This window comes from Nannospalax galili, unplaced genomic scaffold, assembly GCF_000622305.1.
Source record: "Nannospalax galili isolate Female #2095 unplaced genomic scaffold, S.galili_v1.0 scaffold1454, whole genome shotgun sequence".
Taxonomy (NCBI): Eukaryota; Metazoa; Chordata; class Mammalia; order Rodentia; family Spalacidae; genus Nannospalax; species Nannospalax galili.
In genome coordinates, this window is record NW_008334056.1 from 696,006 (window position 1) to 722,385 (window position 26,380).

At 40.7% G+C, this 26,380-nt stretch overlaps 1 pseudogene; it reads right to left on the minus strand.

Annotated features, from left to right (window-relative positions):
* Positions 1-8,162: 8,162 nt before the first annotated feature.
* Positions 8,163-26,380, minus strand: part of LOC115069597 — a 140,626-nt pseudogene continuing 122,408 nt past the window's right edge.

Here is a 26,380-nt window from a genome sequence, read left to right on the forward strand (position 1 = left end):
AAAGGAGAAATTAAACTGATACTGACCTTAAAGCTAAGTGATGCACTTATATACATGCAGGCAAAACACTCATACACATACAGTAAGAAATAATAGAGGACATGAAATGGGGGGGTTGTGGGAAGAGACTGGAGAGCAGAGATCTGAATGCAATAAAAATACATTGCATGGAATTCTGAGATCAATAAAAAAAATTAACTTAAGAATATGGTTTTTTTTGGGGGGGGGTTGTATTTTTTGAGACAGGGTCTCCTTGTAGCCCCAGCTGTCCTGGAACTCACTATGTAGACCAGGCTGGCCTCAAACTCACAAAGATCCGTCTGCCTCTGCCTCCCAAGTGCTGGGATTAAAGGCGTGCACCGCCATGCCCTGCAAGAATATGTTTTTTAAAAAAGACAGTAGAATCCCCAGTACCAGGGCAGGGATTGGGGGGTATACGTATGACTTATGCTGGATATGGTGATACATGCCTATAATCCCTGTACTCCCCAGGCTAAGTGGATCATAAGGTAGAGGCCACACTAGGCTACATAAGTAATTCCAGGTCTTAGCTACTAAGTGAAACTGTATCTCAAAGGAAATGGAAAAAACTCTGACTGTTTTCCTCCTAGGCAGTGAGGAGGTCACAGTAGTACCTCTTTCAGCATTGTTTTGGAAGTTACTAGAATATGGAAAATGCTCATGGCGGGGGGCTGGAGAGATGGCTCAGCGGTTAAGAACACTGGCTGTTCTTGCAGAGGACCCAGGTTGGATTCTCAGCACGCACTTGGTGGCTAACAATGGTCTCTAACTCCAGTTTCAGGGGAATACAATGCCTTCTTCTGACCTCTATGGGCAATACATGACACAGTTGCACTTACAGGCATGCAGGTCATACACATAAAATAAAAATAATAAATAGATTAAAAAAAGAAGAAAGTGCTCAGGGGTTGGAGAGATGGCTCAGTGGCTAAGAGCACTGGCTGCTCTTGCAGAGGACCAGGAGTTCAGTTCCCAGCACCCACATGAAGGCTAACAACGATCCATAACTCTAGTTCCAGGGAATCCGACACCCTCTTCTGACCTCCACAGGCTTTGTGTGAATGTGGTGCACTTATATACATGCAGGCAAAACACTCATACACATACAATAAATAAATAAAATATTTTTTAAAGTGCTCATGGCGTGAATGGAAGAACCAGTTACTATTAATAAGATGGTTATTTATCATTTTATGTCATGCTTTGGGAATAATTTATCATTTTCAGTTATAATAAGCTTTTCTAGGACTCTTAGAATCTAGACTCTGAAATGAACCAAGATGCCAAAACACAGGGTCTGACAGTTCAGGAGTTAAAGATGTGCATTTGAGAGAAAAATGTTTTTGTTTTTTAAAACAAACAGGCTTTATTTAAAAGTTAATTAAAAGATAGCGATCAAATTTTAGATAAATTCCATTTGCCTTTTTAACAACTAAAAATATATTTCACTTCTTAATGTATAATAACGTTTTGTGGAAATAAAGTGCTAGACAAATGTAAGATGTCGCTATTTATTACTACAGTATCAATCACATGACAGAAAGACTAAAACAGAAAAAAAGGCGATTTGAGATGGTAAAACAGGACGCAACCTGAAGTCTTCAGGGGCTTGTTGGTAGATGTGCTTTCATGTGAAGACCGCAAGCGGATTAAAGGATCAAGCCACGAATAAAAGTGCAAACAACTGCAAATGAACTAGATTCCTTGGTAATAAATCTTGAATCACACTGTTTGATCACCCTTATCAGGAAGAAGCCTGAGAAAACAGAAGGGCTCTGCATCCTGCTCAGAAGGTCAAGGACACACTTGGCAACATCAGCTTGGCATTCCTAAGAGGAGGACCCTCTACTGAGAATGTAAAGAATGGCTTTTGGGTCTTCCCGAATCTGCTGCGTGGCCACTGTATTTGGACTACAGCAAAGCAAACTTTAGCTTTTTCAGAATTATATCCTTTGTGCTATTCAACTATTAAACATCATTGTTGACATGGGCAAGTGGCCCCAACTTTCCATTAGGTGAGAAAAACTTTTACAAAGTTGCAAGCAAAATGCGGTACAATTTTTATCAAGCAACATAAGAGAAATACATATGGAAAAAATATCAGAAGACCTTGCCAAGCATAATGGAAGTTTTCTCTGTGAGGCGGGATTGAAAATGACTTATTGACCTGTTTCCTGTGACTTTTTCTTTGTTTTCCAAGTTTGCTGCCATATGAGTTAGTTTTAAAATAGAAAAGTTATTTTAAACATAAGCAGATCAGGAAGAAGTAGGCCAATGATAAAGTGATATTAAGCAAATAAAACATAAATTATTTGACAATATTTGCTAAACAAATCAGTGTCCTATCTGAGTATAGCCACAAAATGCTATCTTAAAGTTTTTATGTCAGGCTCAATTAGGAGGTGTTAAACATATGAGGTGTTGTTATACTTCATTAATCAAAACACATGAAGAAAAAGTCTATGAAACTATGCTTCAGAAAGTGAATGTACTAAAAGTATTCCCAAGGTCTAGACTGTAAAACATTACTGAATTACACTGTGCCAACTCAGAGCACAATTAATTATTACTATTAAATTGACAGGTTTGTCACTATTGATAAAACAGTCATCATCTCCTTGCACGTCGTCTGTGCTTAGTCACTGGCCAGTCATCAGCAGCTCTGTAAGTTCTCTAACAGTAAGTGCTTGGGCCCTGGAGAATTTCCATTCTGTCTGCTTTACTTTCAGGACCTACCCCTTTGCCCATCCACTAGAACAAGAACAGCTTTGTGTCTGATGAGATGTGTCTGTCAGTTTAGGAATATAAATCCTCAGCATTATGTCAAGCCCCTGGTTTAGTTTAGTGTTGTCTGACTGTCCTATGCTACCTCACCTATAGGGTCACTTATCACCTGATCTGATTGCTGAAAGTACTTGACAAATGAGGTCACCATTTCCCATTTCCATTATAAAGTTGGGTTCACTCTAAGTTGAGAACTTGACTTGTGAGTGCCCATCCCATGGATCTTCAAGAATGGGGACCTAGCCCAGCACAGTGGCACATGCCTGTGATCCTAGAACTCAAGAAGCTGAAGCAGGAGGATCACCCTGAGTTCAAGGCCAGGCTAGGCTACGTAATGAATTCCAGACTGACCTGGACAATGGTGTGAGACCCTATATCAAAACAACCACAACAGAAGAATGGGGTATTAAGCTGGGGGAGACAGAGAGTGTGAGGCTAGCCTATAGTCCACTACAAGAGACAAATCAAGAAAGAAGGGGGGGGCAGGAGAGGAGGAGGAAGAGAGGAAGGATAATGGGAGGAGAAAAAGAAAAAGCATACCAGGCCTCCCAAGGTTATACAGAGAGACTCTGTTACCGGGGGGGGGGGGGGGGGGGGGGGCTTATTTTTCTTATATTAGAAGCAAATCCAAGAAGAATCCTTTCATGTGAATTTATCTGTTTTCCTCATTCACAATGGCTCAGGCTGGGAATATAGTTCAGTGGTAGAGTGTTTGACTAGCATACACAAGGCCCTAGGTTCAATTCCCAGTACTATCCTCCCAACTCCAAAAAACTTTTTAAGACCTGGTATGTGTCTTGGGAGTACTTGGGAGACTGAAGCAAGAGAATTGTCACAAGTTCAAGCCTGGGCTACATAGTGAATGGCTTGAATTCTAAGCCAACCTTCACTACAGAGTGAGTCTGTCCTGAGAACAAATGATACCAAATGCTGGTGAGGATGTGGAGAAAGTTGAACACTCATTCACTGCTGGTGGGATTGCAAACATGTGCAGCCACTGTAGAAAGCAGTGTGGAGAACTCGCAAATAACTAAAGAAAAACAATAGTAAGACCAGAAGCAGATGGACGCACTTAACCCTCAGGGTTCCTTCCAACTCCACTGAAATTTGGCATTTTTCCTCCTGTACATTGATTCAACAAATATTTGCTAAGTGCTGACAGTGTGCAGAGCACTGTGCTAAGATCTCTGTGGATATTAAGTTGTAAAAGACACACCTGTAACCCTCAATAAATTTATACTACATGCAAGCTTGCAGTCTAATTAGTATAAGCAAATTCTCTCCAAAATAAATAATACAAAAAAGAACAAATCCATCCCAAGCCTATGCATTTCAAGAAATCTTTGAGGGTGCATAATTTCTGAGCGATTTTTAAAAAATAGATCTTTACATAGTTATATATGGAAACTTTTAATTGCTAATCCTTTTGTACAAAGTCAAGTTACCAGTGTTCTTCCTAAGGATGCTGGTGAGAAAACTAGAGCTTAATTTCTCAACAGCAAGCTTGGCCCACATAAGCTCATTGATAGCAGGATCTAAGTAGTGGCTGATGTGTTACAGTGCCAATATCAAGGAACCCAGAGTCCCGGACCCTGACTTTCTCACCCACTTCAGATGTTCTTTAACCAGTAGAACATTCCAGTTCCTTCTGTTTCTCAACTCTGTGGCCCTCTCTTCATGCTGTTCTCACTCTGCTCAGAGTTGTGAGCTTTCGCTTTTGGCAACACAGTCTAATTTCCTTCAGAGACCAACAGAGGCTATTGAATGTCTGTTGCAGAAACTCCTCCAAAGCACAGAGCATCAAGGCAGACATCAGGAAGAGGGGCTTCGCCAGCTCCCCAATGCACAGAAGCGAACGAACAATCCCAGACTTCAGCAAACACAAATCAGCGCCCACGGTCTCAGCTCAGATTTCCATGTCATCTATTTTTGTTTTCTTATACCCTATTAATTAGACTAGGCCATGACATCATGATGGATTTTCAGAGTCTCAGAAGAACAAGTTCTGTGACTGGAAGAGAGAACTCCAAGAAGGAGGACTCAAAAACAAACAAACAAAAAAAGATACACAAATGGAGTGTATAAAATGTTCACATTTCATTTTTATTTTTTAAAAAAGAAATAATCCTCAGAGGTTTTAAGAAGCGCCATCAGTGTCAACAAACACATACACCAGATAAACATTTGGCAACAAAACTGGGAATAAAGTGCGCATAGAAAATGAGACAAAAAGAACCGAAGTCAAATGGTAGCAGATTGGCTCAAAATAAGAGCAACCAAAAACAAAACAGGGGCTGGAGAGCTGATCCAGCAGTTAAGAGCGCTGACTGCTCTTGCAGAGGACCCTGGTTCGATTCCCAGCACCCATGTGATGGATAACAACTGTCCATAACTCCAGTTCTAGGGGATCCAACACCCTCTTCTGACCTACAGGGGCATTGCATGACATGGGTGCATTTATATACATTCAGGCAAAGCATTCATACACGTAAAATTTTAAAAAATAAATAAATAATAAACAAACAAAAACCAGGAACAGAAGTCAGAAACAAGAGACTACAACTTCACAATATAAGGACTTAAAAAATAAGAGGAAAAGTAAAGAAATTTAAAGGGAGGGAGGTTATGGTTATTGTTGTCCAAAGAATTTCTTAATTGCATTGGCCCAAATCATAAACAAAAAGTAAAACAGCAGTTTGCGTCTGGGTGTGGTAGCCTATGCCTATAATCTCAGCATGTGCAAAGTAGAAGCAAGAGGATCAGGAACAAGGCAAGCCTCAGCTATATGGAGTTGGAGGCCAGCCTGGGCTGCATGAGACCCTATCTCAACAAAACAAAACAAAAACAACCAAAAGAAAACCTACAAAAATATTTTGCACAAGACTAATAATTTCTGAAGAAGTTTTAGAGAGTTATAACTCCTCAATGTCAGCTGCCTTTTTCTGTTAATTGAAAAATCATTCCTTGTAAACCAATCTTTGAGACGAGATTGTTCATACTGTCTGCTGCTTTAATCGGGAAACCGATGCTGCTTTGGGAAAAGCAAGGATCCTCTGCTTTAGGGGGTGGGAAGATAAGATTCATCACAGCTGTTTAGGAGAAAGGCAAAGGCCTCTCACAGTTCAGCACAGGTTAATCCCAGCACTGATTTCACTACTTTCTGTGACAACAGTCACTCTGAAACACCTTGGTATCACTGGCGGGACCAGAGTTGGGGTGACTATGTGTTGCTTGAATGCATATATATCTCTGAAGTCTGAAGTCAGTGGCAAACCGGGAGAAATGACCATGAGCAGTTTGCAGAAGCCAATAATTGGCAGTCATGGAGATGGGCTGAAGTTGGGGTATTTTATGATGGAATCCATTTCCACTGTGAAAATCCAGAGATCCAGTTTCAAATCTGTTAGAAGAAAAGATCGATGTCTTGACTGGAGTGTGAGTCCTACCTTCATGTGGAGCCTCCACACAGGGTGCTCATTCAGAAGATAAGAAACCAGAGCTCCCATTTGGCATTCCTGGCCAGAGAAACAAGGACATTATTGGAACTGTTGTTTGGGGGATTCCTGCCCTTACACTGCCTAGCCAGATCCTATCTCCTGTTATCATAATACAATCATTGTGAAATCCAGTCCTGTTCTATCTCTGTAAACTGTAGCCTGTGTTTAAGATTCATACTCACAGGTTGGTTGTTTTGGTTTTGTTGAGATGGGGTCTCATATAGCCCTGGCTGGCCTTCAACTCCCAATATAGCCTTGATCCCCCTGTTGTTGCAATAATGCTGGTGTGAGTCTGGTGATATCATGCTAAGTGGTGGCTTTTGAAAATGGAATGGCCAAAAAGTAGACTTTAGTGGATCAAGTTCTAGGTCATTTTCCACTGAAGTATGGCAAGATCCTTGGAATTCATAAGGCTTTGGCCAGCAGTATAACCAATAAATTGGTCAAAATGAATGAATAAGTGATGGAGTAACTTCCCTAACTTCTTCAGGAGATTACAGTCACCTCTTGCCATTCCTGCCTACTTCCTAGTCCATGATGGTAAATTCAGTGTAGGCCATTTTCCAGAGATGAGACTATTTTCACCTTAGTGGTTCTTTATTACTTTTTACCATTTGAGAAAACCATTCAATACAGAGTGTCATGGACTTACATGTCTCGCCTTTGTATAGTTTTTAATTTATTTTTTCTTATATATTCTCTCTCTCTCTATCTCTCTCTCCACCCCCCCCATGTGTGTGTGTGTGTGTGTGTGTGTGTGTGTGTGTGTGTATGTGTGGTGTGTAGGTACACACTGAGGCCAGAAGAGAGTGTTGGATCCCCCGGAGCTACAGTTTCAGGTGACCATGACCCATCTGATGTGGGTACTGGGAACTGAACTCGGGTCCTCTAGAAGAGCAGGAAACACCCTTAACCACTGAGTCATCGCTCCAGCTCCATGCATCCTTTTTTTTAAGCAACTAATTTTTGCTTGTTGTTTTTTGTTTGTTTGTTTGTTTTTGAGACTGGGACTCTCTTTGAAGCCTAAGCTAGCCTATAACTCACTATACAGTAGTAACCGACCTCCAACTCAGAACAGTCCTGCCTGACCCTCCCAATGGCTGGGATCCTAGACATGCACCACCATACCTGTCCTTAATTTTCTAAAGTTATTCTCAGTCCGCAGCAGCATTTAACAGGAGGTGCAGCACCCCTCATTCTACTCATGCACAGCCTCTGCACTGTCACAATCCTGCACCAGGGCAGAAAGTTTGTCAGCAATCCATGAGGCTGTATTAACGCACCATTATTGCCCCAACTATCATTTACATCAGGGTGCCCTTTGGTTGATCTTTGGCTTTTAACAAGGGTGTGATTGCATGTATCCTGGCAGCATAGCATCCCACAGAACTGCACGGCCCTGGAAATCCCGTGTTCCTCTCACTCATCCCTTCTTCTCAATCCCTACTGATCCATCATTCTGCTGTCTCCATACTTTATCTTTCACAAATTGTCATATGGTGGAATCCTATCATATGTAGCCTTTCAAAAAGGCTTCCTTCAATTAGTAATATGTATTTAGGTTTCTTTCATGTCTATTCATGACTTGATATATTTTTTTGACAGTTCAAACATTTTTATTGAGCCTTTTAGTTTATGAGGTAAAAGGATAAACAGTTCTCTGTAATGTCTTACATTAGCTATAGTAAAATATCTGCTCCTTCAAGGGACTCATAAGGGATGACATTTCTCAAAAGCTGACATCAAGTAAACAAATTTTAGTTCCTTGAATTTTCCAGTTGACTCTTCCCTTATAATAGTAACAAGCCTTAATTAGTTACATTAAATTTCAAGGCCAATTTTTTATTGTTACTAATGTCTTTAGTCTGAAGCACTGCTTTTGCAATCAAAATCTACTAATTCCACTTCAAAAATGACTTTTCATTTGGTGGGATTTTAGCATCAAGTGGTCCTTTCTTTCCATAGGCCCATTCTGGTTCAATCTCCAGTTGAGCTTGTTCTCCTTTTCTCATAGTCATCCCATTCTCTGATAACCTTGCCTATTCCAAACTTAAAACTTAAAGGCATGGCATTTTTCTTCTTCTCTGAACTTGTTTGAATATTTGCATCAAAACTGGCCCCGTCTTGTAGTGTCCCTACACACTAGCAGTGAACGTCTCTCTTTTGGGGAAAGTTGGTTTTATCTCCTTTTTTTTTTTTTGGTCTTTTTGAGACAGGGTCTCCCTGTAGCCCCAGCTGCCCTGGAACTCACTATGTAGACCAGGCTGGCCTTGAACTCACAGAGATCTGCCTGCCTCTGCCTCCCAAGTGCTGGGATTAAAGGCGTGCGCCACCACACCCGGCTTTATCTCCTTTTTTAAGAATAGATTTTGTATATTTGGGTGGACCCTTGAAATGCTTACTTTCAAAAGGATGGTTATAGGCTATAACCAAAATGGTCCTTCTTTGCTGTTTTAGCTACTTTCTTAATGTTTCCTAATAATGTTCTGCAAAAAATGAATCTGAACCGTAATCCTGAAGAAATTTGAGAATGTCCTTCTTGGGCAGCTGCTCCACGGTCTACACCCACTGTGGAACTGCAGTCAACATTTTCTCTCACTGCCCATGACTTGCTATATTTTTTAGAATATTTTTTTTTGTCAATGGGTATTGAACCAATTATAATGTGTATGCTAAGCATGTGCCCCGTCACTGAGTTACACCCCCAGTCTCATTCATTATTTTTTGAGACGTCACTGAGACTGACCTGGTTTTTGCGGTGCCGAGGATCAAATCCAGGGCCTCATGCATGCTAGGTAAGCATTCCACCAGCTGAGCTACATCCACATTTCTTTTTAGCCTCATTTCCTTTTAGCACTGAATACTAAATATTCCACTGAGATATACCATAAATTATTTATCCATTTGCTCAACATCTTGGTTGTCTCGAGATTTTGGCAATTATGAATAAACTGTTATACACTCTGCGCTAATTTTTGTGGGGACAGAAATTCTTTTTCCAACAGGTTTTCATGTAGATATGAGCTCCATTCAATCTCTTTGGGTCAACTTAAAAAAGCGTGATTGTGGATTCAAATGGTGAGGGTATGGTGCTTTTGCAAGAAATTGCCAAATTGTCTTCCAAAATAGCCGGACCACTGTGCATTTCCAGCATCAAAGAATGAGAGTTCTTGTTATTACACCTTCTCTCCAGCATTTGGTGCTGTCAATGTTCTCAGAGTTGACCACTGTACTGGGTATATAGTGATGTGATTGTTCTTTAAATTGTTTTATTTTGCTGTTGTTTTGGAGGGACAAGTTCTCGATAGGCTACAGTGGTTGGTCTGGAGCTCTCTGTGTAGCCCAGGCTGGCCTCAGAACAAACAAACAAACAAACAAACAAACAAAACAAGATGTTGCTCAGACACTAAATGATAAAAGTGATCTAGACTGATAGTCTGGCTTTTCTTGGCAGCCCTCTGGCCTGGGGTGCCTGTGGTAGTAACTGCTGGGAACACATGCTCAAAAGGAAGTATGGACTGGAAACTTTCTAAAGAGGCCTTAGCTGTCTGCTACACATTGCAACAAGATGACAAAGAAAAAGCTTCAATCTGGGTATTCTGTTCCTGTGTGGTTTAAGAAAGACTCAGCAAGGCCAGCTCAGCAGGGACAGTGTGCTGGTTTTCTTTCCTATGTCCTAAAGGCATATACAGGGCTGTATAATGCTACACAGTGTCAATGGACCATTGCAGTGTAATTTTAACAGCTGCTGAAATCTGTAACATGACCCTGTACTTTCATCCAGTTTGTATCAGGATACAATACAGGTCAAAGTCAAGACAGGAAGAAAGGAAGTGACTCAAAAAGACCCTATTAACTCCAGATATGCCTACCAGCAGCCATGGTACTAGCTGGTCTCCCATTTTGGAGCTAGTGCAGATATCAGATAACACTTTTAAAAGTGCTGTTAAAATTGGCTTTCTTTTTTTGTTAATAAATGAGAGTTATTACTTAGTTGCTGCTCAATTAAACATAAATACTGACTTCCTGGCAGCCAAAGCAAAGACTCAATTAACAATAAAAAACTGTGGTTGAATACAGTGGTTTACACCTGTAATCCCAGTGCTCAGGAGGCTGAGACAGGAGGATGCCAAGTCTGTGGGTAGCCTGGGCTACAAAGCAAGATCCTGTCTCATAAAACTCAACACCAAATAGATAATAATCAGCCATTCATTTGAATTTACCATATTTAAGTTAAAGGAGAGACATGATTCTGGTTGTCTAAGACTCTTAAGCAATCTAAAAATAACTTTTTTGGTCCTTTTGAGACAGGGACTCACTGTAGCCTCAGCTGGAACGTGCTATGTAGACCGACCAGGCTGACCTCTATATCACAGATCTGCCTGCCTCTGCTTCCTGAGTGCTTGGATTAAAGGCATGCATTGCCAATACCTGAATAATCTGAAAATTTAACAGAGGCATATTTTCCCTTTTTTTCTTCTTTGTTTTGCTTTAAATTTGAGATAGAGTCTCATTCTGGCCAACTAACTATGAGGCTGAAGCTGACCTCAAACTCATGGCAATCCTCCTGCCTCGGTTTCTGGAGTGATAAGATTATAGGCATAAGCCTCCATATCCATCTCACAAGTATATTTTCTATAAAGAACATTGAAAGGTGAAGTAAACAATATCTTCAGAATTAGTTTTACAATAATTACAAAATATTTTTCTCTAAGTACCTCACACTAACCATCACACCACTGAAGCGCCCCTATTTTCCTCTAATAAGATCATTTCTCCTGTGCCAAGAACGGTGTGCCAAAGCCTAGTGGTCACAGCTAATGGCACTGAGCAGTAACTGGGCTAAGTGCTCTGCCTGTTTTAGCTCAGTGTTTATGACTACCCTAGAGATAAAGACACATTCACACACAGGGAATCTGGCCCCAGAACTCCTGTCTCCAGCTTTGCTTGAGGCCAACCACTGAAGTGACCTATGGAATTTGGAATCGGAATGTGCGGCTTTCCGGTAAGGAGACCTACTAGAGGGTCAGAGATACTGCTGCTAGAGAAACAAACTGTTAGCATGAACCACTGATTTTTTTTTTTTTTTTTTTTTGGTAGCTTCTAAAATTTAATGCTCTGACTACTTCTGTGAGAGTAGGTATTAGCATGCAATTGAGAGTTAAGCTCTGATGCTCACCTAAATTGCATATGGAATTTTAATTTGAAGTTAGAAAACATTACTTTTGACTTTGGAAACAGAATTTTACAGGCTTATGAAAAGACACACATCAACATGGCTATTTGGACATGACCTGGCTCTTATGAAAGAAGGCTTTCTTAAATGGACTCTAAACGAGAGGCAAGTATCAGGCTTACGTTTCCGTTGAAAAGCAAACATTTGAAAATCAGTGGAATGATTAGTTCAGGAAGGAATACATACCACTCCAGATGGTGGGGTCATGTCTTCCTCCGGACCAACTTCATTTAAGTTTTCTCTTAGCTGTGGCAGGGGAGGGCCTTCCAAGCTAACTGATGTTTCAGGATACAGAGCTGGTCAAAGTAGCTGAAAGGAACAGTGCACAACCAAAAGGAAGTTTTCTTCTGTGTTTTTGTTTTTTGTTTTTGAGGTAGGGTCTCTGCATGCTGACCTAGAACTTACTATATAGACCAAGCTAGCTTTGAACTCACAGTGATCCCCCAGCCCAGGTGCACAAGTATTGAAATTACAGGTATGAACCACCACACTTGTAAAATTTCACTGTGAACAAAAGAAAAGCCCTAATGCTGTTAGAACCTGGACCAGTGGAGGAAAGCTAATCCTCCAAATGAGCTGTGATTCTTTCCTTCCACTTGAGTCTCCCTAAGCCCTTTGGGTTCTGCTTGTCTTCTTGGATTAGATTCTCTTCAAAGCCAGCATCCCTGGAATCTCAGCTCCATTTCTGAGGTAATTTCTGCAGGAAAGCAAGTTTGGCATGTCAGGTTTTAATATTTGCTGTGGCAGTTTGTGGGGGTAGGGAGGGAGGGAGAGAGAGAGAGAGGATCCAAGTTTTGAAACTTACTCATTATCCAATACAGTGCTAATGAGTATGCCATATAGGAGACTTTGGAAGACACCAGCACACATGAGAAAAAATTTAAAAATCTCCAGTTGGAGGGTCACCAGAACATTCCCTGCGGCTTTGAGGAGTTTCAGGTGGGTGGTAATCTAAGAACAGAGTGGAAGAGGCTACATGTGGAATGTCAGGATTGAAGTTCTCTACATCTACTGTTCCTAGAGCCTTGAAGGAAACCTTAGGGTGGCAGAGGGACAGCAGGGGCAGGAGCCAGGCCAGGGGTTAGCAAAGACACAAAAGACTCTCAAGGAGACTTTTAATTCCTAAACAATGAGTGAACATGAGGTTATAGACAGAATTTGAACTAGAAAGAAATGGATGCTAACTCCAGCTTGTCAAAAGCAAGCCTCACACAGAGGGCAGTACCCATGGGGGGTCTCACCGACCGTCAAAGGAGCTCTACAATACGGAACAATTTGGAGGGGGACAGTGTCTCAGAAGTGTCCCGTGGACTCTGCATTCAGGCCAGTGTAGTCACCAAAGCAGATGACATGCCTGAGGTCTTGACATTTGTTCAAGTGAAAAGTGCAGGGTCTCTGGCTTTGTTTGGCTGGGCAGCCATTATGCTTCCGGATCACAGGATCCTGAGTGGCAGTTTGGTCTGAGACGGTAAGGGTATACAATATAGTTGCCCTGTGCTTGGAAATGTCTTTAAGGGTCAGTCTAACTGCTATGTAAATATGTATCAGCTAAATGTTCATTTGCACCCTTTGTGCTAATTAACTAAGCAGTATTATTCTTAGTAAAAATTAAAGCCTCATGACTAACCAAAAGTAGTTCTTAGATGACTTATTTTTTCTTTAATTATTTACAAAAGCATTTTTCAGCTTCTATATGCTATATTAATTCTTTTATGTATGTATGGACAACTCTGTGAGTTTTAACAAATATGTAAAGTCATATAATTTTCACCATAATCAGAATACGGAATCATTCTCTTAGTCTCCATCCTTGATGCCTTTAACTTTTTATTATTTAATGTTATGGGGGCAGGGTGCATGCCATGGCACTCCTGTAGAGGTCAGAGGATAGCTTTGTGGAGTCATTTCTCTCCTTCTACCTTTACATAGGTTCTAGAGATCAGACGCAGGTCACTGGGCTTGAATGATAATCTGTAGCTAGGCCCCATCCTTGATTCTTTACCTTCTGGAAGCACACCCTTATCCTTCCTCTTGCAGCTCCATCCTACAGTTTTATCTTTCCCAAAATGTACTTTATTTTATTTTTGGTTTTGGAGGCAGAGTCCCACATAGCCCATGCTGGCCTCCAGCTCTTTGTATGGCCGAGGATGATGTTAAACTACTGATCCTCCCTGTCTCAAGTGCTGGGACAACAGGTATGTACCACTGCACCCAGCCTTTGAGTTCGGCTTCTTTAACTTAACATTAAGCATTTGAAAACCACACTGTTGTATGTAGCAATAATCCCTTCTTTTTATTGGTTTGTAGAACTCCACTGTATGAATGGACTGTGGTTTGTTCATTTCTTGACCCACCAAAGAACATTTTGGTGGATCCCAATAATCACCATAATATAGCTATAAACATTTAGGTGCAAGTTTTTGTGTGATGTGAATTTTGATTTCTCTAGGTAAATACATGGATATTCCTGCCGAGTCACAAGAAATTGCTATTGTTTTTCACAGTGACTGCACCGCTTTACGTTCTTACCAACAATGTTTGGAAATCCAATTGCTCTTCATCTTTACTAACACTTGTGAATATTTGTTTGCTTTTTATCTTTAGCCATTATAATACATGGTGATAGTATTTCATTATGGTTTGAACTTGCCATCTCTAATTGCTAATATAGTCAAAAACATTTTCTCTATACTAATTTGTTATTCATATATCATATTTTATAAAGTATCTGTTCAAATATTTTGATTACCCTTATCGAACTGTTTATCTTTTATGTTAAATTACTTCATTTGTCTATTTGTTTATCTGAGACAAAGTTTCACTCTGTAGCTCAGACTGGCTTGGAATTTAATTATGTAGCCCAGGCTAGCCTAAAACTCACAACACTCTCCCTGCCTCAGCCTTTTGATTGCTGGGATTACAGGCATGAAGCACCACACTCCAGAGTGTCTTCTACAAAATTAATGTGAATGAAGACCAATATGTCAATTTTCTGTGGTCACACTTGACATTTTATCTAAGTTCTTGCCTAGTCCAAGGTCATGAGGACTTTCTCTTATGTTTCTCCTAAAAGTTGCATAGTTTTATTTTATTTTTTGATATTGATCTGTGACCCATTTTGTCATTTCCCTTGGGACTTTTTGAAAGAGGTTATTATTTGAAACCAACATGCCCATTTATATTTGGCCCCTGGTATATAAGCTTAGCATTATGAGATTTTTTTATCAGAGGTGTATCCAGTATTTCATGTTCTTTCAATCAACAAATATTTATTAACAGGGCATTTCCCTTTCATTGCTGCCTTCGGAGCACTTTGGAGAATCATGACTGGATATTCTGTACTCCCGGTCATAATTGTGGGTTTCACACTCATCACAGTTTTGCCTATGAAACTGAAGTCATTCTCATTAGCAGCCTATTGACAGACAGCCCAGGAAAGGGGCTGGAGTCTTAAGGACTGTCTATATCTCTTCCCAGGAAAATTCCACTTTTTCCCTCTTTCACAAAATACATCTTTAGAATCGCATAGTGATTGGTACTTGGAATCCTAGCACTTAGGAGGCTGAAGCAAGATTGCTTTGAGTCTGAGGTCGGCCTGCACTACACAGTGAATTCCAGACCAGCTTGGGATACATAGTGAAATACTGTCTCAAAAAAACATCCCCCCCAAGAAAAAAACAAAAACAACTTTTCTTTCTCTAACAAGCAAAGTACAGAATAAAATGGACATAATGTATCAGGTCATCTAAACCTGCAAAATTCTACCCAGCCTCATTTGGACTTCATAGGCCTTAGAGTCTCACTCAGAGCTACTAAGACCTCCGAGGTCACCTTGTCTCTGTCTTTTATCCAATCACTTAATCAAGTCAACAAATATTATTACTGAGTACCTCCTGTGAGCCAACAGCTTAGTGCGTGTCAGATGAGAAAATCTATGTCCAGCCAAGGGAAGGCAGCTGCTCATGCTTTCCAGGCTGTTCTTAGGGGGTGAGAGGGAATCAGGGTCTCAGATTTCTGTCCTCTGCCCACTTCTACATCATACCCTGCGAGGTCCTAGCACTGTGGTCTCTTCCCTCCCTGTAACAGTGCCAGCCCCATGAGTGATGACAGAACATATGTGTCTTTTGGTTCAGGGAATAGACTACAGTTCAAGGAAGTAGACTGTTGTGAAATGAGTTTAGAGAGATTTGAATAGGACATGTGGAGAATGAGGCAACCAGGTATTGTCAATTTGGAAAAAGATTTAAGAAGAGAGACTAGCTGGGCACAGTGGCTCTCTCTGTAATCCCAACCCCTGGGAGACTGATGCAGGAGGATTGCCATGAGTTCAAAATTAGCCTGGGCTGCACAGTAATGAGTTTCAGGCTAGCCTGGGCTAAACTATGAGTCATTGTTTGAAGCAACAACATAAGAGGCTGATATTTAGGGTGTTTTAGAAGGAAGATCTATACTATTAAGAAGGGAACAGTCCGCGTTGGTGATGTAGTGCTGAGCATAGCTGCCTTCCAAGAAGGGAACAAAGAGGACACATTTAAAAATATCCTAAAAGAACAAAAACACAGCTTCAAATATTATACTTTGGCTACTTTTAAACATTCTAAAAATTTCCTCTTCTAAAAGTAAGAGTTTAGGGCTAGAGAGATGGCTCTTGCAAAGGACCCCGGTTCAAAGGACCCCAGTTCGGTTCCTGGTACCCACGTGGAGACTAACAACCATCCATAATTCCAGTTCCAGGGAATCTGATGCCCTCTTCTGGCCCCCACAGGCATTGTGTGTGTGTGTGTGTGTGTGTGTGTGTGTGTGTGTGTGTGTGTGGTGCACTTACATACACACAGGCAAACCATTCACCTGCATAAAATAAAAATAAATTTAAACAATTTTAAATAAGGATTTAGGTACTGATGATGATCTAAGAATATCCAAAATTTTGAGTTTTATCTCTTCTGACTGTAGTAGGGTAGAAATCCTTCCCCTTTCTAGACAGCCCCATGGAGCAGAGCAGTGTGCTCCCATGTTGCTCCTGCAAAATAACCACCCAGCATGGCACATACAGATACAAGTCCTATTTGTACAATGGATGAAGAGGAAAGTCCTTTTTATAGGTTAAGATGCTACAAAGAAGAAACCCAGAAATGGGTCCACTCCAGAGCCTATAGATGGAGCAAATTGGCCTTCGGAATGTTTATGTGGCTTTTTGAGGTCTGAGCCAAAGAAAATCCACAGTAGGATCTGCAGGTTCTTTGGTAGAGAAGAAAATATTTAGAACATAAGTCTCTTAAGTGGGTGCACCTATGCATTAATTGAATATGAGCAGGTGCAGCCAGACATGATGATCATGCCTATGATCCTAGCACTCAAGAGATATGATCACTACAAGTTCAAGACTATCCTAGGCTAATAGTTCCAGGCAAGCCTGCCTAGATAGTGAGATTGTGTTTGTCAAAAATGAAATGTCCGTGGACTGATGAATAGAACAACAAAATGTAGTACACACATACATCAATACTGTAAAATACGACTTTGATCACAAGAAGGAGTAAGTTCTGATGCTACAACATGAATGAAGCTTGAAAACATTACATTAAGTGAAAGATGCTAGACACAAAGGTTATATAGTATGTGATTCCATTCACACAAAAAGTCTAGAATAGGCAAGTCTATAAAGACAGCAAGTAAGCCCACGTGTACCAATAGACAGATAGAAAAGAAAGACTGCTGTCAGGTGTGGTGCATGCCCTTTCATCCCAGCACTTGGGAGGCAGAGGCAGGCAGATCTCTGCAAGTTTGAGGCCAGCCTTATCTACATAGCAGGTTCCACACCAGCTGAGGCTCCAGGGAGACCCTGTCTCAAAAACATCAAAAGAAAGAGAAAGAGACTGCTAACGAGTACAGAGTTTCTTTGGGGGATAATTAAAACATTCTAGAATGAGACTAGTGATGGTTAACCTGAGTATACATTTATAGAAAAAAAACCTTGAACTACATCCACAGGACATACATCTCTTCTTGAAAATGAGCAAATCATATTTGTTTTAAACCTAGCACTTCCCTGCGTGGGCACAGATGATGACATCATGCTCCCGTCTCTACTTTACATGCTCCAGTCAGGCGAGAGCTCATGCTTCCCAGCTTTTGCTTGAGCTGATACATCTAGCAACACCCCTTTACCCTTTCCTGCCTCGCCACCTTCTAAGCCCCTTTGAGTACCACCCACTCCAGAAAATATTTTTCTTTTATGCAATCTCTTCTGCATAGTCAGACTTTCTGTTGACATTTTTTCACAAGCTGCAGCTTACTCTCTCCAGTGTTAGGGGATTTGTGTATTGGCATGTGCTGTATAAAAACGATTTTGGTCAGTGAAGAGCCACATTTGTGATGGTGGCCCTATAGGATTGTAATGGAGCTCCAACATTTCTGTCACGCTGTAGCAGTGTAGCCACAGTGAAATCAGAACACAGTGGGTTGCTCACATTTGTAGTAATACTGGTGCAAACACATCTGCTGCACTGCCAATCAAATGAAATTACATCAACTATCTACAGCACCTAGTACTTAATAATAGTTTTTGTATTTAGCATACACAATTTTTCATTGTTATTCTAGAATGTTCTCCTTCAATTTTTTCATTTACCATCAAACAATATGCTTTGATGGACAGCAGAGTCATACATTTTATGTTTTCCGTATTTTTTGAGTCTATCAAGAGGCCATGTTCTGGTTTGAATAGGGAAATTTCCCCAAAGACTTGGGTACTGGAGGCTTCATCCCCAGTGCAGTAGTATTCAGAAAGTAGATCCCTTGAGAAGTGATTGGATTGTGAGGGCTCTGACATCACCAATGGATTAAGCCATTGATGGATTCACATAGTAATGGGTTTAGTGGCAGGGGCTCCTCCCCCTTCACCTTCCCGTCTCCCTTTCAGCTTCCATGACATTTGTTTGATCACGCTCTCCCCAGCCATCAGGTTCTGCTTCTCCACAGACACAGAAACCACAGGCCCAAGTGAGCGCATGACTCCTCAGAAACCAGGAACCAAAATAAATCTCTCTTTCTTCAAGGTGACTTTTTTTTTCAGGTACATTGTCACACAGACCGTTTCCAGTGATTGTGCAGTCTCTGCTGTTCACACAAGATGAAATCGCCTAATGATGCATTTCTCAGAATGTATTCCTGTCACTAGGTATACCATGTCTGTGATTATGAAAGCCTAACCTTGCCTTGCCCTCCAAGCTATTTGAAAGCCACTTGTAACTTTCATGCTGGTTTCGTGTCCAGTACATGATGGAGGCTCAGTAGAATGCATACAAATAGGTACACAAGGCCACTCTCCTAGGTTCACTGGTCTTGGTTATGAAAGAGTCTTGCTTCTGTCTGCCAGCCCCTTACTGTCTCCCCAAAGCCAGTTCACTCTCATGGACTGCAAACAACTCCTTCTGATAGATACTCAAATGCCAGTTAATTCTGGGAATAGTGAAGCCTAATTCATTCCCTTCTTTGAGCATTAGTACTAGGCATGATGCCAGGCTGCTTAGCATACAGCCTCTCCACACACACCTCATAGGACATTGACTTCCATTGCATCCAATGCTCTTACAAACAAGAAAGACGTCAGGAGTTATACGAGCAGCAGAAGGAGTTTGGGGGCAGACACAGTTATTGGAGATGCTAATGGGTAAGAAGGACCTCAGTTGCAAGCAGATGTGTATCCTGCAGACACAAACATTTCATAAGCATGATTTACCTTTCTTTTTTTAAAAAAAAATTTATTATTTTTATTTTATGTGTATGAGTGTAGATAAGTGCACCCGTGTCGTGCAATGCCCACGGAGGACAGAAGAGGCTGTTGAATCTCCTGGAACTGGAGTTACGGACAGTTGTTAGCTGCCTGTGGGTGCTGGGATTCGAACCCGGGTCTTCTGCAAGACTAGTCAGTGTTCTTAACTGCTGAGCCATCTCTCCAGCCCCACATAGTTTGCCTTTCTAATTTACCATTTCCAACTTGGATCTAAAGGCCAAACCAGTCAGACATGGTGACACATGCCTTTAGTCCCCGTACTCAGGAGGCAGAGGCAGGTAGATCACATAGCAAGTTCCAGGCCAGATGGGGCTCTAGGGAGACCCTGTCTCAAAAAACCCAAAACAAAACAAAACAAAAAAAAGCAAAAAAAATAAAAGCTAAACCAGAGGCATATGAATAACTTAATCCCAATCAACAAAGCCTGAATTTGCCTTCCTCTCATTATCAAGGGAAATTATTGAAAACTAAATCAGATGTTGACTATTAGAGACCATTCTATAAAAGAGGATTGTAGAAGATCTATTGTAAATTGATCACACCATTGTTTATATTTAAAGTTAGGATTTTTGTGCAAATTGAATTTTCTTCTGAGAAAGTAAATTCTTAAGAGTTATGAGATAGTCTGAAAAATAGCTTCTTTTTATTGTAAAAGAAACAGATGTTAGTATGTCATTGTGAGATTTTTTTGTTTATTTTTATTTTGCTTCTTTGAGACAGGGTCTCACTCTTTAGCCCTGGTTGCCTAGGAACTCTATGTGACCTCAGCTGGTCTTGAACTTGTGGGAGACCTTCTGCCCTTGCCTCCCAAGTGCTAGGATTACAAGTGTGTTCTACCATGCTCAGCATCATATGAGTTTTGAAAGATAAAAGAAAATACTTATTGAGAACTTATTATGCCCCAATCATAGTGGCCACCCAATACATACTGTTTAAATAAACAATAAAATGAAAGAAGAATCCCCTATATTCCTGCCATCCAAAGGTAACTGGTGAGTCTTGTGATGGCTAAACTTCTAGTCTTTTTTTCATGCATACTTCAAGTGTACTGCTGTTTTAAAGCTGCTGTTTTCACTTCTAAAGGTGTCATGAACATTTTCCAGATCTCCAGCTAGCTGCATGGCACACCTTCCTCAACTGGGTCAGGTCTAACTGTATCTCAAATGCTGACCCACAGGCCTCCTAGACTAGGAGGAGAAAGCATTCCGAATTTAAACTCCTCTCTATGGAGCTGTCATCACACCACGTTAACTGGTTCCTGTCCCATTTTGAAATACTGAGAAAGGAAAAGCCCAGCCCCAGCCTGAGGAACTGCTGCCACCAGGCTGTGAGCACGAGGAGCAGAAAGGGCGAGAGGTGTGTGGCCTCTTACCTTTCAGTTCTACCTGTTTCGTAACTAGCTTTTTTTCTAAGGCCAGAAGTGTCTTTAAGACTCTGGCTATGAGAGGAGCTGGTGGCAGCTTGATTGGACTTCTGCCAACCATGAGGAAAGAAAAACCTACTCACACTGTCTCTTTATCTTTGGGGACTGAGCCCCATAGATAAACACGGTCTCCTTCCTCACTAGGCTTCAAGGATTACATCCTCACATTTTCATCTGAACTCTGTGACTTGAACAGGAACAGTTCTTTCCCAGGAGTGCTGAATCTGCTTTTGAGGCTCTTTCACAGACAAGAGACTTCAAGACCAGAGTATGCTAAGGAGCCTGCTGGGTTCACTCTATCAGGTTTAATGAGTATACCGTATGAAAGGAGGGATGCAACTCAAAGGTATCCTTTAGCAGTTAGAAATAGTTTATAGTCATAGATAAAAATACCAAAACGTAGTTACAATAGAGAAATCAATTATATTAAGGTTTAGAATTTCCTTAGGGTTAAGAATATAATCAAGGGGGTGGAGAGATGGCTCAGCAGGTAAGAGTGCATATTGCTCTTGCAGAGGACCTGAGTTCGATTCCTAGCACCCGCATCAGGTAACTCATGGCCACCTGTAGCTCAGGTCCAGGAGGATCCCACACCTCTGGCCTCTGAGAACACCCACACTCACATACACAGACACACACAATTACACGTAATTTTTAAAATGAATGTAGTCTAGTAATTTTTTATGGTAGTTAAACTGTTTTAAGGTCTTCCATTTCGTGACTATGGGAAAGTTCCTTAAATTTTTTTATTACCCATATTCTCAACTACATCATAAAGACAAGTATGAGTTGGTATTAGTTTCAAAACGGATCCTGTCCAGATTGCATCCAGTGATGTGTGCATTTAGCAACGTGACCGGTCACCAGAAGCATTCATGAATGTGAACTATTTTCACTGTCATCGAGATTGAGCTCCCCATTTTGTGTAATGGTTAATTGTGGGTGTCTTATTATGATCTCAGATTTGACTGCAGGGCCTGTATTTTCTAGATAAAACCATGTAATGACAGTCAGGAAATCACCTCATAGCCATATACAACTACTGACCCAGTTTTTTAGGAAATGAAGAAAAAGACTCGCTTCTATCACCAGAAGTCCTCTTGTCAGAAATAAAAAGAATTGCCAGACATGGAAGCACACCCCCATAATCCCAGCACTTGAAGAAGTTGAAGCAGAAAGTTTAAAAGTTCAAGGCCAGCTTAGACTATACAGCGAGAACCTGAGAGGGAAAGGGAGGAGGAGAAGACAGAGAGGAGAGAAAGAGAGAAAGAAGAGAGGACAGGAGGGAGGGAGGGAGGGGGAGTGGGGGAGGGTAAAAAGAACTGAAGCATTGAGAACAGTCCAAGGTGATTTGTAAAGTGACCCAATTTAGAACTTTAACAAACAAGTGTGTGATCCTGGAAGTTAAATAAAGCTTGAGAATCACAATGGCTCGGCTTCACTAGCCACATTCCTGATTACATACCCCTGACATACCCACCACCACCACCACCACCAACTCAGAATGGCATCCCCAGAGCTGTACCTAATTCATAGCATCTGGGAAATCGTTGGAGCTGGCCAAACCTCCCATAACTCATTCTGTCTGAGACCTTCATAGACTTCGCAGCGAGGCCCAGGCTGGATGCAGTGCCACGGTGACTTGGTACCTTCATGCGAGTAAAACTAAGCTCTTCATGAGCTGAGGATCGGGGGGGAGGCATCCCTCACAGTCTCTGAAGCCACACTGTTGTCCTTTCTTACTCCATCTCACACTCCCTCTTAGTAAATCCAAAATCCATTACTTCTCCTGTTTAGTACTGATCACTGCCTTGGAATTAGGCTGTAGCTCAGTGGTAAAACACGTGCATAGCCTTTGTGAGGCTCTGGGTTCAATCCCTAGAACCTGAAAAGAAAATACTGACCAATAATTTTAGCAAAGTCCATATCAGTCAGGAGTTATTTAATGAAATTTTAGAATTCCTTATAGCCTCTCATTTTCTTCCACAGCTTGCTTCCTAACCATTATACTCACACATACAAGACAAGCCTGCTTTCGTGAATTTATGCGTATTGTTCATAAGGATAGCCCCCGCAAAATGACTTCACTGCCCTGGAAACTCTAAGTAACAACATCTCTCTCCATGGATCCCTGCTTTTTCTTCCCTTTCTTAGTCTGTTCCTTTCTCCTCCCTCCCTCCTTCCCTCCCTCCCTCCTTCCTTCCTAATATAAACCTCTCTTGATGTTATTTAGGTTCATGAGATTAAGCAACCTTAAGAATTTTTATGAGATCCTTACCCGATCTATGTGTGCTAGCCTCTTAAGCCCTAAGCTCACTGTTCACTATTGACTACTTTTACAGACACACTCAGTATACTCCTGTTTATGCTTTATGAAGTATGCAGGCAGTAAGTCTTGAAATTAGAAGACAGTCCACAACTTACATGACTCACCATTGAAATTGCTTTTGTTTGTGTCTCATTAAAGATGAGATGAAATATCTTGTTAACACATATTGTACAATAACAATTATATCTGCTTGAAAATATCTCAATTAGGACTTGACAAAAAGTATTTAACAATGGAACTATATTCAACAGCTATAATAATTATACCTAGATGTATCAACTTCATATTATTTCAGCAGTTCACAATGTATATATGACTTAATTTTTATAATTTTCCAAAGTCTATAGATAATAGGCAAATGTCATACTTTTCAGTGTTTTCAGTTATAATTCTTTAGTAATGGTTTGTATTTTCACTGGGCTCATTGACTTATCAAATTTTTTCACAGCAAGCTGGAGAAATGGCTCAGTGGTTAAGAACACTGACTGTTCTTACAGAAGACCCAGATTCGAGTCCCAGCACCCACATGGCAGCTAACAACTGTCTGTAACTCCAGTTCCAGAGGATCCGACAGCCTCTTCTGTGTTCTGCAGGCATTGCATGACCCGGATGCACTTACCTACATGCAGGCATAACACTCATACACATAAAATAAAAATAATAAATAAAATATTAAAAAGTGTTTTTCACAGCACCCACATAGTGGCTAACAACTGCCTGAAACTCCAGTTCCAGGGGATCCAATGCCCTCTTCTAGCCTCCAAGGGCATTGCATGACATGGGTGCACTTACAAACATGCAGGCAAAACATTTATACACAAAAAATAAAAATAAATTTAAAATATTTTTTTCACTAAGCTAAACACTCAATTGTGTTTTAACTGTACTTATACTTTAAATCCTAGGACAAGTTGTTAATTTTTACCATTTTTTACAGTATGGCAAGCCCTACAGACAGTTAAAGAATTAGTTAAATTATAATTAGGAGTGATCATAGTTTCAAACTATAAATTATCAATTGAGATGTCATAAGGCATCTTTATGTTACTTTAAAAAGGAGCTGTTTTCTCCTAGCACACTCCGCCTTCCCCTGTGGCACCCAGGGCTCAGAGCTTGTAGGGTACAGACTAGATGTCAATGCCCACCCACCCCCTTAGACCCAACCTGAACAACATGCCCAGCAGCTCTGGGAAGGGGATGTAAAATGTAACAGGACTGATAGTTATTGATCTCTGGTGTGCTCTAACCAACTCATACATGCAGAAATGGGTATTCTAAGTGAATTATAATCATGTGTCTTTTTTTAAAAGGAAAGAAGGATAAGATAGAATGAATTATTCAAATGCATGAAGATATTTGAAAGAGTAAAACTGAAATAAACAACCTGCTTCTGGGTTATAAATCAATTGGTGTTGGTACTTTTACTTACATTGGTTTCATGCGATTTAGGGTTTTTTGTGTTTATGATGCTGCCTTTTTTTCCCCCTGAGATAATACCCTACCGTATAGCCCAGTCTGGCCTCAAACTCTTGATCTTTTTACCTCAGCCTCTTATTTGGTAAGACTACAGATGTGCCACAACACTTTGTTTAGACTTCTGGTTTGGGGGCTGAAGAGACAGCTCAGCAGTTAAGAACACTGGCTGCTCTCGCAGATGACCCAGGTTCAATTCCCAGCACCCACATGATGGCTAACATTTGTCTGTAAATTCAGGTCCATGGGATCCAATTCCCTCTTCTGACTTCTATGAGTATTGCACAACGCGGGTGCACCTGATGCAGGCAATACACAAATATACATGAAATAAAATAAAAATAATAAAGATATTTCTTAAAAGATTTCTGCTTTTAACTAGTTTCTTCGAAGGAATTTCAGGTTGGTATAAAGTGATAAACCTTTAAACAACGTAGTTTGGAAATAATACAGAAATTTGAATGTACAAATCTTTGGCCCAGCAATTTAATTCTACAAATCTATCCTTAAAAATGTTAATACTCGGGGCTGGAGAGATGGCTCAGTGGTTTAGAACACTGAATGTTCCTGCAGAAGACCCCAGTTCAGATCCCAGCACCCATGTGGCAGCTAACAACTGTCCATAATTCCAGTTCTAGGGAATCCAATGCCCTCTTCCGACCTCGGCAGGCATTGCGTAACACAGGTGCACTTCCATACATGCAGGCAATACATGCATACACATAAAATAAAAATAATAAATAAAATATTTTTAAATGTAAATACTCATGAAGAATACAAAAATTGTAACAGTTTCTCCAATAGCAGAAAGAATTTGGAGCTATACACAAAAATTCATCAATAACAAGTTGGTAAAAAAGATTGTTATGCCTATATCATGAAATACAAAGTAGCTATCTATCCATTAAAATAGTGAGATAACTATTTGAGCTGACAAGGATTAGATCAAAGAAATTTGGGAATCTCATTAAGGTAAGAAAAAATATTTGCGCTCTCTCTCTCCTCTCTGTTTTCTCTCTCTCTCTCTCTCTCTCTCTCTCTCTCTCTCTCTACCTGGGAAGACATAGTCCTAAATAGTCGTTTCTGAGGAACAGAATGGAAATGAACTTGAGCAGTGAGAATAGAGATGGGAAGGGAGAGAACTGGGGAAGGTATTACTGGCAGACTTCTACTCTCTGCTCAATATACCTCTGCAGTATTTATGTTAAAAATAAGCATACATTGCTTGCTGTCTTAAGTTAAAAATAATTTTAAAAGGCCGGGTGTGGTGGCACTCGGGAGGCAGAGGCAGGCGGATCTCTGTGAGTTCAAGGCTAGCCTGGTCTACATAGTGAGTTCCAGGACAGCTGGAGCTACAGGGAGACTCTGTCTCAATAACTAAAAAACTAAAAAATAACTAAAACTAAAAAAAAACTAAAACTAAATAACTAAAAATTTTTTAATGATCATTCATAATTGGAGCATCCAAACAAAATGATTTTCAGTCATGTGCACTGCCTTCCAAGCAAGTTCAAGGGGAGCAAGTTCAAGGGCAGCCAGAGTATATGAAATCCTGTATCCAAAAAACAAACAAATAAAATATAAGCCATATAGTAATATTCTCATTATGTAGTTTTTCAATTGTATATATTATCCCCATATTTAGACCCATATTAAAAGCTTGGAAGGCAGGGCTGGAGAGATGGCTCGGCAGTTAAGAGCACTGACTGCTCTTGCAGAGGACCCGGGTTCGATTCCCAGCACCCACATGGCGGCTATGAACCGTCCTTAACTCCAGTTCCAGGGGAATCCGAAACCCTCTTCTGACCTCCGTGGCATTGCA